Source organism: Bidens hawaiensis, unplaced genomic scaffold (genome assembly GCF_021521415.1).
Source record: "Bidens hawaiensis isolate Kalapana, Puna unplaced genomic scaffold, B.hawaiensis_p1.1 tig00018037_1, whole genome shotgun sequence".
Taxonomy (NCBI): domain Eukaryota; kingdom Viridiplantae; phylum Streptophyta; class Magnoliopsida; order Asterales; family Asteraceae; genus Bidens; species Bidens hawaiensis.
In genome coordinates this window covers 425,425-447,484 of record NW_027492725.1, presented here as the reverse complement: position 1 = coordinate 447,484, position 22,060 = coordinate 425,425, and the positions used below count along the sequence as shown (strand labels likewise).

The following is a 22,060-nucleotide window of genomic DNA, read 5'->3' as shown; positions in this document are numbered from 1 at the left end:
TGTATGGGGGTGGGCCTGGAATAAATGAATCTGTTTGAATTGGGCTAGTGGTTGGTGGTGTTTGTGGTGTTGGGGATATATGAGTTGATGTTTCAGGATGGCTTAGGGTTAAGGTTTGGATTGGGGATTGAGTTGTGTGGTCTTGTGGTTGTGGTGATACATGTGGTGATTGGTTTAATATGGGTGGTGGTGATTGTGGTGGTGATGGTATAAGAGGTTGTGAGGCTAAAGGTGTGGATGGTGGAGTTGTTATCGGTTGGTTCTCCCCCTGATCAAGTACATAAACATCCATGACTACTCCAGCCCCTCCTTCATTTCCATCATCTTCATTATCTTCATCACCAGAATCATCATCATCTCCTTCAACATCATCCCTTTCTTCCTCCTCTGAGCTCAACTCAGGTACTGGCATAATCTCCAAGTCATGGTTTAATAACCATGGCAGAATCTCAAATGGGATGTTTGGATTAAATATGTTTGCCCTTCCCGGATTTACAATTCTTTTAAATATGTTGGGATTCTGCAGCAAATGAGTAATGCCAATTGTGGGTAAGTCCTGTAACTCCCTGTTGAATATTATCTGTAGGAATCTGGGATATTGTAGGAATCTATCTACTCCTTCTTCAAATTTCCTACCATTCCTTCAAATATCATCTTGGAAAATTTGAATGGTAGATCATATATGATAGCAACAGTAGCATTTGCTAAGTCACGACTCATCAAAGTCCATGATCCTTTCCTCGGGGCAAACCCCTGAATCACATGATGAATTAAAAATCTGTACTTTCCCCTAATATCCCATCGTTTGCTCAAAGATTCTCAGTAGGTGATCAGTGTTGAAATTGATAGGGTTATGGTCGTCATCGTGTAACTGCAAGCATCGTCTGATCAATCTTTCAGCTATCTGTATTTCTTGTCTTGCAACTGTCGCTTCTATTCTTCAACCATTTATATCATCAACCAGTCTTGCTGAGCGCCAGAAATCGAGTGAACGATTTCTATAAATGACTGGGCACTCTGTGAGAGCAAAACTCACATTTGATCTTGACATCCATGTAATCATCCTAGACACCGGCTCATTGTCAGGAGTGATTTGCAACAGGGCACACATATTGTGCTTCTGTTCAAAGACAATTTGGGTTGATCTTCTTCTTCTGCCATATCTGAACAACACAATCAAACATATTCAAAGTGAAATTAGCTTAAAAGTTCATTACTTTAAGCAATTTCAAGTTATAAATTTGAAGAAGAAAGAGAGAAATTTCATTAAGAACCTGATCTTCGACAAATTAATAACCTATACATAAAAAAGAGTGTTAGCAATCAAATACATAATCGAAGACCATAATCATCTAATCGTGGTCGTAAAACAAGTAATTATTTCTTACCGATTCGGAACTAGTGGGCTGGTAAAATTAGGGTTAGGATTAGTCGAATGCGATGAGTCGTTTTGATATTACTTTGGAGTAATCAGTGGAAGGAGAGAGGGGGGGGGGATAATGTATAAAACCGTCTCTCACTCCCTCTTATATACCTTTTGAAAAGTGGGTTTTAAATGTTTTTTTGTCGTTTAGTGAGTTATTAGCTGTCAAATAGTAACATTATCCACTTGATATTTTAAAAGTATTTGAAAAACATTCAACTCTTTAATATTTAGATTTAGCAAACCTTGCTCGAAAAAGTAAATTTTTGCAAAGTCTACTCGGTATACTCCACTTACTCAAAGCTTACCCGATTATAAGTTGGTATAAATTAGAAGTTAAAATGAAGAAAGCTTACTTGAAATACAAGATTTCTTGAGAACTAAATCACAAGTAACATTGATCAAGTATAACACATCAAGCGTGCAACCTTACTAGGAATCAGTTAAGATCCCCAAATAATTTACATCTAATTTAACTACTAGGCTCATTTAAAACCTTTAATCACAAACCTTACTCGGTCAATTACAATTTGAATAATCAGTCAAGTATACTTTAATACAAAGTATGCCCGGTAAAGAATACATTGTGCTAGGGATTTCATAACACAAAGTGTACTCGGATAAACTGTGAAATTACTTAAGTATATTTAGGGAACATTTGAACATTCAAAGTGTGCCCGGAATATAAAGTGTGCCTGGAAAACAATGTTTGCCCGGAAACACTTGTAATTTCAAAGAAAGAAACATATTCACTCTTAATCAATTAAAAACACAAAGCTTACTCAGTGTACTAAAACTAAGTTCACAAAGCTTGCTTGATATATTATTCAGCACATAAGATGCAAAGCTTGCCCGGAACAAGAAATCCTTGTTAAAAGCTAGCTAAAACACATATTCATCTCAAGACTTCAAGCTTGCTCGGGAAATTAGTACAGTAGTGTACTCTACCCGGAAAGTGTAAACACTTCAAAGCATGCCCGAAAATCATAAACTTAGTTCAAAGTGACTAAGATTGCCCGGAAAGGTTATAAAACATCAAACCTTACCCGAAATTACTTAATACAATATTGTGTGTCCGGGAAGGTTAGAAAACATCAAATCTTTCCCGAAATTCATATTTAGACATTTTTAGGCAAAATGCAACACTTTTTGACTTAAACCACTTTTCAAAGCATATTTTTTTCATTAAAGATCAAAGCTTATTTGGCTTTCCCCAGATCACCCCAATTTGACTCCAACCTCCTGTATTTGGTCAAAAATTTGTTTTTATATGACAGAATTTATTGGATCTTTTTGTATTTTTGTTTTTCAAACATATATAGAGGTTGAACGTTGGGCTTACTGTTTAAATAACAGGCCTTTCATTCAAGATGATACAGATTTAGTCAACATCTTTGTAGTTCTAGTTGTAACCCTCTTGTTTGATAAAATATTTAAAACACTTATCAACTTTTGGTTGATTTATTCATTCTTCCCCTTGTTTTTGATATTTTCTCAAATTTTTTTAAAGTATGTTCTTTGTCATATTCAAAAGATGTTTCATATTTTTGGGTTGACCAAATAACAACAGGCTTGTGTATGACTGGGTAATCACTTTTCTGCCTATCATTTGGAGAGATTTATCTTGAGACATGCAAAGACAACTATGTATCTCCACATAAAGATTTGCATATTCATTATATTTATATCACTTTTGATTTTACACATCATGGGAAAACAACCGTACATGGTAATGATTATACTAAGTGTTCTTTCAGCCTAATAAATCCATATGATTGGCTAAGTACTCAATGTACTATCATTTCCCATTTTAAATTCAGTTTAAATTCAGTTTAATATTCAATCACCCCAATATCTCTTAATTGGCAGGTAAATGGCTATCCTGTTTGACTAAAAGTGGTCAACAGGACCAAACATACATGTGAATATATGTCCTTTCAAAGTCAGAGTTATTGACTTAGTTTTAAGTGAAGGAATAGGAAACAAGTTATAATTGCCCCAAATGCTTTCATTTTTCTGGTTAATGGCTATCCTTTAAATCTATACAGATTATATGACCAAACATACACAAGTGTATGTCCATCTAACTGGGCAAATGACATAATTTTCAGCAAAAACAACTACTTGAGACTTTTCTTTAAAAATCCTTCTTTTAAGCTTCTTTAAAGCTTGAACCGAATAGTCTTATCATATCTCTACTTGCTCATGTTTTGCTCAAAATTCTTGTGATTATGCAAAATTCATTTGAAATTTCATTTGGTTATTTAATTTTGACATAAAGACATATTTTGACACAAGCAGTTGTAACATATTCAAATCCTAATCATACATAACATCATCAAAACAGGCAGACATTTCTAATATTCATAGTCTAGCATATCCTAATAACATCATCAGATCAGAATAAATACATATTCAAGCAATTAGTTATGATATCAGATAAGCATTTAATCAATATAGAAATTTCAAACTACTTATCATAACATCAAAACAGTTAACTGACATGCAATCATAAGCATCAATGACACCTAAGTTGCATAGATAATCACTTAAGCACATATCAGTTAACAGCAAACAAGTAACATATTCAAACATATTCATTCAAAATTCATTGTGTGCAACCTCTAACAATATAATCAGTTAGCACAAAGAGGTACACAACTAGGCACACATCCTTAATCAGATTTCATCAGAGTTGATCATTCCCAGGGCTTTCAAAAGAAAATTGAACATGGTTCTATCAAGTGGTTTGGTGAAAAGGTCTGCCAAATTATCACTTGTATCAACTCTTTGCATTTCAATCAAACCTTTTTCACTACAATCTCTTATGAAGTGATGTCTGATTTCAATGTGCTTAGTCTTAGAATGTTGAACTGGATTCTTAACAGTAAAATATGCAGCAGTATTATCAATAAGAATAGAGGTATTTAGAAAATTCAAACCATAGTCCAACATCTGGTTTTGAATCCATAGAACTTGTGCACAGCAAGCAGATGCAACAATGTATTCAGCTTCTGCAGTTGAGATTGAGACAGTGGTCTGCTTCTTGCATTGCCATGGCACTAGCCTGTCACCCAAAAATTGACATCCACCTAAGGTTGACTTTCTGCTCATGTTGCAGCCATCATAATCACTGTCTGTGTAGGCAATCAGATCAAAAGACTGATTCTTTGGATACCAAATTCCTAAGTCTGGTCTTCCCTTCAAATATCTAAAAATTCTCTTCACAGCATTCATATGGGAGACTTTTGGATTTGATTGGAATCTTGCACACACACATACATCAAACATAATATCTGGTCTTGTTGCAGTAAGGTACATCAGGGATCCAATTTTGGGTCTATATTCATGTTCATCCACAGGGTCCCCCTTTTCATCAGCAATCATCTTTTCTTTTGTATTTGGTTTGGTAAATGAAAATCCCTTCAGCTTTCTGTTGAACTAGCAGTCAAAGAAAGAAGTTCATTTCTCCCATAGATCTCATGTTGTATTTGGATTTCATTACCCCTTCAAACTCCATACACATTTGTTCATTTGTAGATCCAAAGAAGATATCATCCACATAAACTTGTAACAGAAGCAAGTCTGATCCCTTTCTTTTGTAGAAAAGTGTCTTGTCAATGGCTCCTCTTTGAAAACCATTTTCAAGAAGATGATTTGATAGCTCATCATACCAAGCTCTAGGAGCTTGATGCAATCAATATAGGGCTTTATTCAACTTATACACCCTGTTTGGATACAAAGGATCCTCAAAGCCTGGAGGTTGAGCAACATACACCTCTTCATCAATCTTGCCATTTAGGAATGCAGACTTAACATCAAGCTGGAAAACCTTAATGTTATTTGCGGCAGCATATGCAAGAAAAATCCCGATAGCTTCAAGTTTTGCAATAGGTGCAAAGACTTCCTCAAAGTCTATTCCCTCCTCTTGAAGGCATCCCAGTGCCACAAGCCTAGCTTTATTCTTAATCACCAAACCCCTCTCATCCCTTTTGTTTCTAAAAACCCATTTAGTTCCAATTGCATATCTGTCTATTGGCCTATCTACAAGATCCCACACATGTAAATCTCTGAACTATGCCAACTCCTCCTGCATTGCTTCCACCCAACTATTGTCTTTTAGTGCCTGAGCAATGTTTTTTGGTTCTATTTGGGATAGAAAGAAGGAGTATAAACAAATATTTGCAATGTTAGAATGGCTTCTTGTGACTCTTTCATATACATTTCCAATGATGTTTTCAGAAGGATGATTTTTCTCAACATAAGGGGTTTGAACAATTATATCAGCAGACACATTTGTGTCAAGATTTGATTCATTGAGATCTGGTTCTTCAATGATCAATTCAGTTCCTGCAACATGAAACTCTGGTGCTTCTTCATTATTCTGTCTTGAAGTGGATGCACCATTGTTTTCCAAGTTTAGTCTTTGAAACAGATCTTGAAACCTTGCTGTAGTGACAGCTTCTTCATTGTTTGGTTGGTTGCCTGAGTTTCCCTCATCCTGAACTAGATCATTGTTTGTTTCTTCATTTTCTTGATTCAAATCTACATGATCTTGTTCTGGACTTTGATTGTTCTCCAGATTGTTGTCTTGAACTTGTTCAACAATGTCACTTGAGGGGACTTTTACAAATGTATACTCCTTTTCTTTACTAGCAACCTTCTTCCACAATTCTTCCAAGTCCAATGTTTTCTTCTTTTTCTCTTCAGTTACACTGGTCTTGTAGAATGAGTCATCAAAGTCTTCAGGATAAATCTTGAAAGACCTTATCAATTTCTCATGATCAAACAGCCATGCTGCACCATCAACTGTGTTGAATTGATTCCCATTAAATATGGTGTCAGATGATTCAATAACACTCAAATGGTCTTTCGCATATACTCTATATGTTTTTGAGTGTGTAGAATATCCAATAAAGAAACAGTCTAGGGATTTTGTCTGAAACTTGTTCAAGTGATCTCTAGTGTTTAGAAGAAAACATTTGCATCTAAAAGGTTTGAAAAACTTGATATAAGGCTTTCTGTTAAAGAAAATCTCATATGGAGTTTTGTTATGCCTTTTGTTGACAAGTACCCTGTTCTGAACATAGCAGGCTGTATTTATGGCTTCAGCCCAAAATGTAACTGGTAAATTAGCATATGCTAACATGGTTCTTGCAGCTTCAATTAATGTTCTGTTCCTTCTTTCTGCAACACCATTTTGTTCAGGAGTTCTAGGAGCTGAGAATTGTTGAATTATTCCCTTTCCTACACAAAATTCTTCAATAACTCCATTTTTGAACTCTGTACCATTGTCACTTCTCATCATTTTAACCTTCTTACTCAGTTTGTTCTCAATCATTGTTACACATCCCTTAATCAACTCTGCAGTCTCATCCTTGGTACTTAGGAAGTAAACCCAAGCATATCTTGAATAATCATCAATGATCACAAGACAATATCTCTTTGTCCCTATACTTGGCACACTCACAGGACCAAAGAGATCCATGGGAAGTAATTCAAGTACTTGATCAATTGAATTGATGAGCTTTGTCTTATGAGAGGATTTATGTTGTTTGCCTTTCCTGCAATTTGAATTCTCTTGTTGGTAAGCCAATTACATGTTCACCTTTGACAAGTCTATTCATGTTCTTCAAATTCACATGACACAATTTCCTATGCCACAATTTTGACTCATTTTCAGTGGCTTTGGAAACAAAACATGCACCCCCCTTGAAACAACTTCTTTCATATTCAACTCATATAAGTTTCCATTTCTTGGGGCCATCATCATAATCATTTCTGGTGGGATAACAAATTCAGGTTTTAGGATGAAACAATGTGAGTCATCAAACCCAACTTTGTAACCCTTATCACACATTTGTGATATGCTCAGCAGATTATACTGTAGACCTTCAACATGAAACACATTATCAAATGAAACTTTTCCATTTGTTAAAATTTCCTTTCCAACAATCTTTCCACCATTTTCATCACTCCCAAAAGCCACAGGACTTTCAATTTTTTCTTCATAATTGACAAGTGATCTCCTGTCACAAGTCATGTGTCTAGAACAACCACTAATACCATATGTCATTTAGAGGCTGTTCCTGCACAAAAGAAAGAATTTGATTAGTTGAGTGATGAAGTGCAAGCTATTTCAGCTTGCAACTCATCAACTTGAATTTCAGTGTCAGCATGGGAAGTGAGTGTTGTTGGTTCAGGATCTTCATGAGTGACTTCTATATTGTCTGAATTGTCTGTTTCATAGCCACACTCCCTTGGGGTTTTAACAAATGAGGTTGAGCTTAGACTTTTTTGAGTAATCTCTTACATCAGCAACTGTCTCCACCTTAGTTTCAATCTTAGGTTTCCAAAGGAATCCTTCAGGTTCATAACCATGTTTCATCAGAAACTTCTCATCACCAGTAAATTCTGTTGGTTTCTTTCTAGGAAAGATACCTCTAATTCTTGTCTTCTCACTATATGGTGTTCCTTGAGAGCTATCAGATTTGACTGATTGTGTATCTCTTTTGGGAATGATTCTCAAGGGCTGAAAGTTCTTCTTAACATCTCTCTCATGCTTCATAGGAGATTTACTCCTTTTAACTTGTTCAGCCACATGTTTCTTGGCTTTTAATGATGGCTTCAGGCTATCCTCATTCAATGATTCCTTCTCATACACCTTTCCTTTTCCTAGGTATTTGTCATATTTTTGCTTGTACACAACAAAGTCTTGTCCATACATTGTTTTATCTGGGACATGAAAAGGCTTGAATTTGAGTCTGTCATTACAAGAATCTGTGTGATGGCCATACTCATCACATTTCTTGCACCAAACCTTTCCTTTGTATTTTTCATGATCACTTCCTTTTCTGAACCTTTCACTTGTTTTAGGTTCTTTGACACCAATTGTTCTTCATCTTGAATCTTTCCTTTGCATATTCAGTGGTTCTTCATCTTGACTCTCTCTATGTCTTGATTGCCTCTTTTAATATTCTTCCAATGTTTCCACTTCCCCAATGTCAAACACCTCATGACTTGAGAAAACAGGGTAAACTGGGATAAAGATCTCAATATTAACTTCTTCAGTTTCTCTTTTCTTTTTGTTTTTACTTATCCTCTCCAATACATCAATACTAGGTGGCTTGACTGCATTGTAGTTTACCTTCTTTCTCTCACATATATCAAAGGATACATGTTCTCTTCTGATTCTTTCATTCATTTTATTCATCTTGGGTGTCACTGGTGGAAGTTGTGGCAGTTTCTCAATTGAATCAGGTTTCTTGTACCTTCTTCCTCTTTCAGCAGCTTTAATCTCTTCATCAGTAATATGATAACTCAAATCATCTTGATTAAAATCAACAGAATCAAAGTCATCTTCAGAGACTTGAACTCCAATTGACTTGTCTTCTTTCACATCTTTCTTTACCACAAATTCTCCTTCTTCATTCACCTCAACATTCTTATACAAATCCACAAACTCTTCTTAGTCTTGAAAGACATCTTTGAATTGTTGTAGATATGCATCCCTTTTCTCTTTATCAACTTTTGGCATAAAGTTGTTGAATGGTGGTGTTACTGCCTTATATTTGTCTTCTTCCTTTACTTGGTTTAGAATACCACAGATGTTTCCAGTGGAGACCACCTAATACTTGTGAGTATATGTTTGATTTATTTGGTAACTTGCAGTTTTGTGTTCTACATCTTTTCTTCAACAATCATTTTCTTCAACCCATCTATCTCAGTCGTAAACCTTTTCTGGGCTCTATAACTGATTACACAGTCTTCTTCCAAACTTTTCATTCTTTCTTCACTTAACAGCTCACTTGCCTCATACCCATTGATAATACTTTATTTCTTAAAACACTCACTTTCCAGCTTGCCTACTTTTGTTTTCAAATCATTGATAATTTCATTTAAATCAACAGTAGGAGCAGAGTGTACCTGAGATGTTGATCCAGCTTCTTTCTCAATCAAGTCCATGAATGCCACATTTGCTCTCTTGATGTCATCAGCAATGTCTTCTTCATGATTGCTCCAGTCAAAATTACCCTCATGCTGTGTAGTTACAGCCAAATTTCCTTGATTTCTGGGTTGGTTTTGATTGGTTAGGACTGAGTTATTTGGAATATTTTGAAGGTTTTGGTTGTTATTTCTTTGAAAACCTTGATTCTGTGGCACAACTTGATTGTGATTGTTCATTTGAGGCTGGAAGTTGTTGAAATTGGGATTATAATTGCTGAATTTGTTGTTGTTGGGATTGTTGCTTCTCATTTGGTTATGTTGATATTGATACTGCTGGGTTCTTGGTTGATTTTGGAATTGGTTCATTTGATAGTTTCTTGGCATATTACACTCTCTTGCAAAGTGACCTGGCTGTTGGCAGTTATAGCAAATGGATTTTGACTTATCAAAACCAATTCTTTCATTTGGCCCTGATAGAAGTGATCTACCAGTCCTATTGTATAACCTTTTGCTTCTAAGAGCCAACATGGTTGCTTGCCATTTCAAATCCATATCCTCTAAATCATCAGCATCTATCTGCCCAAGGTCATCTTGTATCACACTTGTATGAATCAGATTCTTTGCAACAAAAGCATTATATGACTCTGTAAACATTGAGAATAAAGCCTGTGTTTCACTTCCTTGGCCATTTCCACCACCAGTGTAAGGTACATGCCCATTTGCCATAGAGGCAGAATCATTATCATCTATCAACTGGATATTGAACCTTTGCTGGTTACTATGGTGACTTGTGCTACCACCAACAAAAGACTTTGGTGTGTCAACACAATGCTCAACTGGTTCTTCAATGATGGGAATCTGTTGGTTTTTGGTTTACAAGTTGCTCATGGGTTCAATAAAAGCATTAGTGATCTGGAAACATGGCTTCTCTTCTTTGATCATCTCATTTTCAATCATTTCTATCTCTGCAGCCTGAAGGAAGCACACTACATCATCCACTTTCAAATCATTGTAATTGGGATTTTGAAGGATGAACTAGCAGGCAGTGTACCATTCCTTAGGCATTGAGTTGAGCAACTTGGTATTCAAGTCATAATCAGTCATGACATAGTCAATGGTTCTCAACTCATTCACAATTGCTAGAAATCTTTCTAGAATTAACTTCAATCTCTCTCCTTCCTTATACTTAAACCTTTCTAGCTATTGTTTGAGCATTTGCTTTTTGATGTTCTTCAGCTCTGTGTTTCCCTAAAACATTTCAAGAATTGCATCATACATAGCCTTTGCAGTGGCATGATGTGCAACTTTGGTCAATATTTCCCATGATAGATCTAGCTTTATCATGGCTAAGGCCCCGTCATCCACTTTCCTCATTCTTTCATGCACAGCTGCCGTTGCAGCTGGATTCGCACCCTTAGTGGTGTCTTGAGGACCATTTCTGATTGAGTTCCACATATCAACATCATTATAGCAAACTGCTGCTTCAAACAAGACCTTCCATTTTGTAAATTTTCCTGTCCATACAATCTAGGAATCTTGTTAGTAGACACTTCTTATTCTTCATAACCAGACATTTTGAAAAATCAAAGTCAGTTAATTTGTCAAAACAGAGTTTTAAAAATAATCAGATCTGAAAACCGGTTGTTCAGATCTGATGTATCTGGTGCGATTAGAACAAGATTTAGAAATAAAAATTCAAGATTTAATTGACATAAGGAAGAGAAAACACCAAGAAATTGTAGATCTAGAAGAAAAATGAAGAACAGAGCAGCTGACGTCACTTTTCAATGGAATAGTGGTCTGCTTACGACATCTTTCTTCAAATCTTCAATCAGCAACAAGAATCTTACTAAAATAGCAGCAACAAGCTATGATACCACTTGTCAGGTCCCCGATTTCAGGTAGATCTTACACAAATCAAGTCATAACTCACACGAATAAATGTGTTGAGAAGGGAGTTAATGACGGGTTGCTATATTTAGAAAGATAACTGTTTGTTAAAGGCGGAATCAATAACAAACAGGGTAGTTGCTAAATAATACATCAAAGGTAACTAACACACTCAAGATTCACTCAAAAGATTTCTATTCATATAATGTTCATCAAACAAACGATAATCGATTTAGGGTTTCTTGAAGGGAAAGTTATATCCGTACGATTCCTAGGACGGCTGTCACACTCAGAAATATTCCTTCTTATCTTAAAAGTGTGATTGCCTGAATCCGTCCTTAGGAGGCGTGCCCTAAATTATTCCTTTTATAGGCCTGACACCTCCTTTACAGCTGTCATTCCTTCTAGAAACCCTAAATGCTAAAACATATTCAAATTACATATTCAAAACTATTCCAAGTGTAAAACAAGTCTTCCGGGTAGGCTTTGTAGCAATATGACTTTCCGAGTAGACTGTGTGCTTTGCCTTCCTTCAGTACTTGGTAACATTGATGTGTGCCCGGGATCAGTTTCCGGGTAGACTTTACTTAAAGAGTATTTTACCAAGTAAAATACTCACCGGGTAGACTTCAATCTTCTTGACTTTATCAGACTTTGCCCGACAAACTCTTACGAGCAACCTTGTTCTTCAATAGTCCCTTCAACTCTTTACTAGAAAATAGCTTATTAGCAAAGTGTGCCCGGTAGCACTATTCCTTGCTTGAGTTGATCTATACCCGATGTAACTTGAGATATTCCATTATTCATCAAGCCTACTTGGACCAATGTATTATTAAAGAATACCTTGCCCGGTCTTCCAATCACTTGGCTTCATGAGCTTGGTTAGCCAAAAGCTTACTCGGAAGTAAACCTTACTTGGCTATGAAGAACAGACTTGCTTGATAAAGTGATCCTTGTATGTACAAACTAGTGAACCTTGCCCGGTAATACACTAATTTGCGAGCCCTGCCCGGATATCCACTAAAGAAGAATTCTAGAAGATAACCTTGCCCGATAGACAAAATATCATGCCCGGCTAAGTAAAACCTTGCTCGGAAGTCTAAGGTGTGCCTGATTCCATACTTAGCGAATTCTGAGGAGGTTGAGAAGATTCCAATCTTCTATATATATTTTTTAGGTCAAATCTTTGACTCAACACTAAACATGTTAGACCCTCAATGCATATGAAATACAACATATTAGTTAGTGCTAGATGCATATATAGTAAATAATCCTTAATGTATGGGTAATTTAATTTGGTTAGCCTCTTTGAACTCCCAATTTATATATATACAAGAAACTCGACGTTAATTATGTGGTGGTGTAAGGATACCGAAAGATATACTTCATAAGATCCAAACAATCATGCTTTATAACTTGGAAGGGATGAAAGATTTGGAATGGGATAAGCTTCTAAAACATCAATCGGAAAACAGATCCTTCCTTGAGTCTCTAGCTGCAACTGCCTTTGCATTCATGAAAACTAACGATCAAAAGTGTTTTGCATATTTAACCAATCTTGCTGTCAAGTTCAATGGAGGAGGTAACAATAAAGTATAAAAGAAAATTATTAACTGATTTTCGTGGATATATAACTTTAAATGGATCCTGATCTTATAAGATCATCTCATACTTCATAACAAGTTAACTTGAAAACTCATTTGGCACAGTTTCAACTGGGTACCCTGTTGACATGTATGAATGAATTTGGATTGTAGATCGCCTGCAACGTCTTGGAATTACACGCTATTTTCATTCTGAGATCAAGGATTGTCTTACCTATATCTACAAGTATATAAAACTTGAGTTTAAATCAGAAAATTTAGAGTTAAATAACTGGAATGCCAACATATTAAAATCTTACTGGATGAACCACTAATAATCTTGCGTGAATGTTTGAAGGTATTGGGATGATCAAGGAATCGGATTTTCTAGAAACTGCAACGTACCAAACCTCGATGACACTGCAATGGCTTTTCGGGTCTTAAGAACTAATGGTTATAAAATTTCTACAAGTGAGTCTCATTAACACTAAAAACTAAAAATAGATAATGTTATGTTTTGTCTTATCATTAATCAAAATTAACTTGTATTGTGTTGTGAACTTGTAATAGATGCATTTAGACACTTTTGTAAACATGGACAATTCGGGAGTTATCCCGGACAGTCAACGGAAACTATGACTGTGATGTTCAATCTATATAGAGCTTCACAAGTGCTTTTTCCAGGAGAGAAACTAGAACTTTTCTCATAAATTCTTGACCAAAAAATGATTAGCCAACCAACTTTTGGACAGATGGATCATCACAAAAGACTTCCCTGGGGAGGCATGTATACTAGCATTCCTAAATTATAAGCATTATATAGATGGAATGGGAAACAAAGTTTGTTTTAGTGCTTTAGTTGTAATTTACCTTCAAACTGGTTTTTAAACTCGGTACACAGGTTGGATATGTGCTTCATGTCCCACGACATGCTATTTTACCTCGACTTGAGGCAAGATATTACTTGGAAAAATATGGAGGGGAAAACGATGTTTGGCTCGCTAAAATCCTTTATAGGTATGGTTATATGCCATCCTATGATTTTCAACTTATTTTTATAACTAAAAATCAAACAAATTAAAAATACAGGACTGGAAATATTTGCAATAATAAGTATCTTGAGATGGCCAACTGGAATACAATCATTTCCAAAGCAATTCATCAGTTAGAATGGAGACAAATCCAAGAGTATGTTGTCCTTTATTTGAACCATCATATATTGTTAAACTTTGTTCATTTCTTTGGATCTCTAGTAAATGTATATATATATATATATATATATATATATATATATATATATATATATATATCAATTTAATTAGGTGGATTGGACTTAATGAATTTTTAAATAGATGGTATGGACATCTAAGAATGGAAGGGAGCTTAAAAGAAAAGGTTTTATGCTCATATTATGAGGCTGCGGCTAGCATATTTGAGCCCGAAAGACGAAATGCGTGAGTCGCTTGAGCCAAAACAGTGGTGATACTCAATATGATAAACTACTTCTTTGGTAGACCTCAGTTCACCAATTCTGACATGCAAGAGTTTACAGATAACTTTTCAAACCATAAGAGCCATGAAAAAGATATAAAACCTTGGCACATAGTATTGAATGCACTGCATAAAACTCTAAACCAGATCTCATCCGAAATGCTAATAGATCATGGAATAGACATCCATCAAAAACTCCATCATGTTGTAAGTTCCTCATAACCATCTTCAGCCAATATAGTAAACAAAAATGCCACTATCTAACACATCATTTTCTCCCATTTTGCTTCTTTTTTTATTTTACAAATATAAGTGGGCATCATACTTGCTGAACTGTCAAAAGAAAGGGGATGTAGTTAGCAAAGAAGTCAAACTCATTGTTCAAACAATATACATGAATAGTGGTCGATGGTTACCTAAGGAACCATCATGTCATCATCGATACCAACGACTATCCTCTTTCACAAATGAGTTGTGTCACCAACTCTCTCTTAAGGTAGACAAAAAAAATCACCAGATACAATTCCTAATTAATATATCATTTTATCAAAATTATACACATGTGTTCAGGAAAATCGTACAATAGGTTATAATATCGAGTCCAAAATGCAAGAGCTTGTGCAACTCATGTTATGTGACTCAACTGATAATATTGATCCTGATATGAAGCAGATGTTTTTAACTGTTGCTAAAACGTTCTACTACAGAGCATACTTTGATCCTGAATCCATAAACTGCCACATTGGTTAAGTCATGTTTGAAAATGTGATTTGATGTTCATCACATTAGTTATGTCAAACATTTTAATTATTTATTAAGATGGGTTTATTATATTAGACTTTAGTTATGTGCCACAAGAAATTGTTTGATAAATCTTCAAGTATGTAAATTAACCTGTTAATGGGTTACACGGTTGAATTGTTAGGAAGGAGTCTACGGTTAAAACTTAACCAGCATAATATAAGCGATGCAACGATCCAAAGGCAGTGATTCAATTTGTATATAACTCTACATCGAAGTCCAAGGATGGATCTGGAAACTTTTTAGACGGGGGACACAAATTAAGTAGGGTCAAAACAAACTGTTCAACATCGGAGGATAAATGTGTTGGGTTTTTAACAAGGTTATCAAAGCCATATAGCCATATTTATACGAAAACGCAGTGCATATATTTATTTCAAAACTTGTTATTTAGAAGAATATAAAGCTGATTCTATATACAAAACCCAAAAAACCGGATCCATATACAAAAATACATACTATCAAAAGAAACAACCATAGGGTGGTTAGCAAACTACCTTCAAGTTGCTAGGAAAGATGGAGAGGATGATGTTCTTGAGAGGCTAGTCTTCAGATGAAGAAACCCTCAAGCTTGTATACCCCAAGCCACCAACAAAACACCCTTTGATTCGCTAGGATTTACACTTAAGACTCCTACCTTCTCCCTTTTTGATCTTGGCCAAAAATGGGAGAGAAAAAGGGATGAGTTTTGCACTTGTTACTTGTGTAGATTGTTTGTGTGTGTGTGTGTGTGTGTGACAGAGAGAGATATTTTTTACAACCAATGCACCACCTCTTAGCCCAATGAGAATACTTGCATGTTATAGAAACTTGTGCAATAATAAAAGATGAGAGAGGCAAAAGTTTTCCCTCACAAATTTTGAAACTCAATCGTGTTTATGTTATACTTGTTAGATGTCATAAAATGTAACATAACATAATGTAGGTAGCATGAATCATGTCATAGGTTTTTATGTTGTTATTTGACGAACTTAAATAACATTATAAAGTATCTTCTCTCAAAATATAAATTATCCATATAATTTATTTACTACACAAGTGCAAATATTTAGAAACCCAATTTATAAATACTCTAATTGTTAATATTTATTTGCTAGATCATTTATTAAAATAAATATCGTGGGTGTTTGTCTAGCTTGTTATTGGGTATGAACCGACTTGGATCATAACGTACTAGCCACATCAATTTAGTATGTGTCTTGGTCAAACCGAGTCCAAAAATCTCCCACTTGCACAAGATACATAGAAGATTGATGCAAGTAGCAAATACCGCCTAACAACGGTTTACTACCCCTAATATGTATGACGAAGTTCCATTCAATAACATCATCTCATTCAAGTCCATTACTTGAAAATGATTTAGGTGAATCAATCATTTATCCTTTTGTCACAGATGTCATGTCAAATCCAGAGATACAAAGTGATCATTCTCTGTGGATTTAACTTAGCAGGCCTTAGACATCTTACTTTCAACGAATAAGAGGGACAAATCTCCTCTTGACTACATATAGCACTCACAATCACCTTGTACTACACCTGAACTTAGCCTTATGTATTGTCATGTTTCAGAGCAGTGAAGAACTAACGCAAAGTATAATATTTGGTGAATATCATGACCCAATATGTATCTCAAGTTGGAGGATACTATAATATTCGCCTTCACTCAAATTTACTTATGATCAATCACAAAGATTCCATGTGGTAACATTTGAGAGTGGGTCAGTCCAATACTTGTACAGTTGTATCCCATAAATATCTAAGAACCTTGGTTGCAACTCCTTGATCTATCATAAACAATAATCATATGAATGAGTCAAAATAACAATTGTTCCAGTATCCAAATACAAAATAGATCAAATCCAATCACTTAAATATCGAATTCCTAGGCGCAAGTTTGAGTTTCATAATTCCGCCTTTCAGAAGCATCGTGAGTGGATCCGCAATGTTTTGATCGGTGTGAACTTTACGAATACATATATTTTCGTTTTCATCTTCATCCCTTATGTATTTGAATCTCCGCTTAATGTGCCTCTTCTTTTGATGTGCACGAGGTTCCTTGATTTGGGTAATTTTACCCTCGTTGTAATAAAAGATCTCTAGAGGGTCCTGAATGGTACGGACCACCCCTAGGTCGCCAATGAACTTCTTTATCCACGCAGCTTATTATGCTGTGAATTAGGCGACGATGTATTCTGATTGTGTGGCGGACAACGTACCACATCTTGTTTCGAGCTCTTCCAAGAGACTGCCCCACCATTCATAACGAAAACATATCCCGATTGTGATTGAGAATCATCTCGATCGGTTTGGAAACTCTCATATGTGTAACCTTTTACAACGAGTTCTTCCTCACAAGAACCGCATATTAGAAATATATCCTTATTCCTTCTAAGGTATTTCAATATACTCTTAACCGCCATCCAATGGCTACTTCTAGGATTTTGTTGGTATCTACTTGTCATGCTTAAAGTGCATGACACGTCCGGTCTAGTGCATATCATTGCATACATGATGGATCCTATAGCTGACGCGTATGGGACTCCTTCCATTTTATCTTGCTCATTCTTTGAGCTTGGACATTGAGACTCACTCAATATCGTTCCTCTTTGAATGGGTATCAAACCTTTCTTAGAGTTCTCTATCTTGAACATTTTCAAGATTTTATCAATGTACGCACCTTGGTTTAAACCACCTTGATCTATCCCTATATATCTTTATTCCCATAATATAGGCGGCTTCACCAAGATCTTTGAGAAAAAAACAACTCCCAAGCCAGGCTTTTACACCTTCCATGGTTGGAATGTCATTTCCAAATAGTAGTATGTCATTAACATACAATACTTAGAAAGTAATGATGCTCCCACTAGCTTTCTTATACACGCAAGCCTCATCATTGTTCTTGATGAATCCAAATTTCTTAACCTCTTCATCAAAACAGTGATTCCAACTTCTAGATGCTTGTTTCAATCCATAGATTGATTTCTTTAACTTGCATACTTTATTAGGATGTTGTGGATCAACAAAACCTTCGGGCTGAACCATATAATCATCTTCTCATTTAGGAAAGCGGTTTTGACATCCATTTTCCAAATCTCATAGTCATAATATGCGGCTATGGCAAATAATATCCTAATTGACTTTAGCATTGCCACGAGCGAGAAGGTCTCATCATAATCAACCCCTTGACTTTGAGTGAAACCTTTTACTACAAGTCTTGCTTTATAAGTATCCAAGTTTTCATGCATGAAAACCCACTTACTTCCAACCGGGTTGGAGTTAAGAGGTGGTACAACAAATCCCATACTTGGTTGTCATGCATGGATTGCATCTTAACATTCATGGCGTCAAGCCATTTGTCACAATCGGATTGTGACATTGCATTATGGTATGTGGTGGGTTCATCCGAATCTACCACATAGCATCCATACATGGAAAATCCATATCTTTCAGGTGGATGACTAATTCTACCAAATCTGCAAACGTTTTGTGTGTCTTGATAAACTATTTCATAATTCTCAACAACCTCTTGTTGATTGCTAGTATCAACCAAACGTGTATCAGCTTGTGGTTCTCGATCCTCCTCGAATTCCACTATTCTACTAGTTCCTTCTATAAGGAACCTCTTTAAAGAACTCAGCCTTTCGATCAATAAACACATTTTGCTCGGTTAGGTTGTAGAAATAATATCCCATAGAGTCTTTGGGATATTCTATAAAGATACACTTAGTGGATCGGCTTTCAAATTTGTTTTGGGTGTTGTCCTTAACATAAGCCTCACAACCCCATACCTTTAAATATGATATGATGGAGCTATTCCATGCCATATTTCAAAAGGTGTCTTGTCCACTTTCTTGGTTGGGGACGTATTTAGAACACATGCCGCAGAGAGTAATGCGATGCCCCAAAATGATAGAGGCAATGTGATTCTAGCCATCATAGATCGAATCATATCCAATAGAGTTCGATTCTTCCTTTCGGACACACCATTATGTTGTGGTGTTCCCGGTGGACTGAGTTGTGAGATGATCCCACAACTTCTAAGATGAGCTTGGGAAGCATCACTAAGGTATTTACCTCCTCTATCCGAACGAAGAACTTTGAGGGTTTTATTGAGTTAATTTTCTACTTCATTATTGAAGACTTAGAACATTTCAAAAGTTTCATCTTTGTGTCTTAACAATACACATACCCATAACGACTATAATCGTCCAAAAGGACCACATACATCCGAATGTATGATACCTAATAAGTCTTATGCCCTTTCGTTAGTTCCACTAAAGGGTTCCTTGGTCATCTTTCCTTGTAAACAAGATTCACGCTTATCAAATGAATCATCTTCATTTGTTTACAAAAGACCATTCTTTTGAAGGGTATGTATGAGGTATCCAATACCCATGTATTAGAAGAAATATCATTAAGTTCAATATGGATCATTAAAGTTGTACCTGAGTTTTGCCCCGTGTCCCTCTTGTCTTTCAACTCTTTAAGATAGGTTGGACAATTCCTCTTCCAATGTCCTATCTCACCACAACCAAAGCACGAGTCTTCTGTGTAACACCCCGACCAAAGGCGGATTATACATCGGGGCGCCACATATTGTTTCATTACTCGTGACACTATTGGGTGTCAATATTTAATAAATACATTCATTCGCGCACGCGCAAAGTAAACACAAGATAACATAAATCATCATAAATCAATATATCATAATATTCGAACAACAATAACTTGTCTTGATACATTTTAATCTAGGTCCAAAATAAAGAAAACTCCCTACGTGTCCTCAATCTCCAAAACAGCTACTGCAAACCTGAACATGTGTTAAAATAAACGTCAAACACTTGCGTGTTGGTGAGAAATCAAGTTTAATACAATACATAGATAACAATAAATCTGCGCGCAACATGTGTATGTCTGGTTTTCAACAAGGGTGTAATCTGATCGGGACCAACTCTAAGATTCATAGACTGCCAGTGCTCACAATTGAGCTCACAAACAAGACAAACTGTGCATGTGCAAACAAAAGAGAAAATTATAAACGATAGTTCTCCCGTGTTCATCTAATGGTACCATGAGAACTGCGGAATAGACCGACAAGACGGTTAATGATCCACACATACAAATAAACAGCCAAGTCTACGTCCTCAACACATGGGGTACTGCGCGACTAAAGTTCATAAACAAGTTTAAGACTCTAAGTTTGTATGAACACATGAACATCCCAAAACATTAAAATAAAAAGGGATTAGGTACGAGATTACTCACTTGATAAACGATGCGGTGTAAGATAAAGCAAGAACCAACTTTAAACAAGCACAAGTTAACCTATAAATAAGATTATTGTTTTAATGATTGGTTTTAAGTCTTGATTATAAGTTAGCATAATTAATAAGTAAATTATTATATATAATATATATTACCGGAAAAGCAGGGCAGAACAGGGAGGAAGACGGAGGCAGAGAGGAAGACGGCAGAGAGAGCAAGGAGCAAGAGAGAACAGGAGAGATTAAGTGTTTGTGTGTGTAGTGTTAAGAAAAATAAGATTATTATTTATAGGGAAACCCTAGGGAACACAATCCCTAGAAAAGGGGAAAAGATCTCAAAAAGCAAAAGATTCCAAAAGCAAAAGATATCAAAAAGCATAAGAAAACAAAAGCAAAAGATATGGAAAGATATGGCAGCTGCAGGGGGCAAGATAAAGCTGACAGGGAACAGTAAAAAAAAAGGCATGGGCGGTTCAGATAAAGGTACTGGTCAAGCATGGAAAAAGCAGATCTCAAAAGATAATGTCAGTCACTTTTTCTGTCAACCAATGGGGTTGGTGCGCATGCTGCGCCGAAAGTAACTTTTCAGACATAAAGCAGATTAGGTCAACAGCACAAAAGATAAGACAACACAAAAGCAACGGCTAGATTAAACAGAAGAAAACTCAAAGGGTTTAGCGCGAGAAGCTCGAGCGCGAAGGCAGACACAGAAGGTCAAGAGAGCGCGAGCGCGAAGGCAGACAGAAACAACCTTAACGCGTCGCGGAAAGAACTTCATTTCTAAGCGCGCCGCGGGAAGAATCACATTTCTTAGCGCGCCGCGGGAGGAACTAAAATTCCTAGCGCGCCGCGGGAAGAACTATAATTCTTCGCGCGCCGAGGGATGAACTACGATTCTTAGCGCGCTGCGAGAAGAACTACAATTCCTTAGCGCGCTGCGGGAAGAATTACAATTCTTAGCGCGCCGCGAGAAGAGTTCGTCTCGCGTATCGCTGGAACAGATGGTCTTCACGCAGGCTTCCTTGCAAGGGGTCTGGCGCGTGGAGCTGCGCAGACAACCTTAGGCGGGGAAGGAACAAAGGACAAGCAAAGAGTTAGAAGAAAAAGAGGGAAACAAGGCTTAAGGGCGGGACGGCGACAAGAGGGAAAAGAGGGCGGAAAGAGAGAAGGAGGGACGGGACGGCGGAAAGAAAGAGAGAGAAAGAGGCGGGAAGGAAAATATATATATTATTATTAAAAGTAAAATATAAGTATAAATATTAAATCATAAAAGAAAGAGATCGGGTCAGAGAAACGGGTACCTGGGTCGGGTCGGATTCGGGCAGATGTTACATTCTGAGCTAACCTTTAGCTTATTCTCCTTTAGTTTGGGTGTTTCCTCTTTAGCCTTCCCGTTGAACTTTCCCTTGACGTGTCGCTTACCTTTGGCAACTTTTGCTTTAGGTTCTGGGTGATGCCTCTTCATATTGCTACCTTCATTGATCGTGAGAACTGGTAAAACCTTCCTTCCCATTCCCGCTTCGGCCGTTTTGAGCATTCTGTGAAGCTCACTGATGCTCTTGTCCAATCCATTCATGTTGTAATTCATGAAAAAAGTCTTAAATTTCTTGGTTAAGCCCCGTCGGCTAACTCTGTCGAGATGGGACAATTTAGCCGTTAGA

The 22,060-nt window shown here is 36.4% G+C and overlaps 1 pseudogene; it reads left to right on the top strand.

The window, feature by feature from the left end:
- Positions 1-15,108, top strand: part of LOC143555303 (ent-copalyl diphosphate synthase 1-like) — a 30,655-nt pseudogene extending 15,547 nt beyond the window's left edge.
- Positions 15,109-22,060: the final 6,952 nt, after the last annotated feature.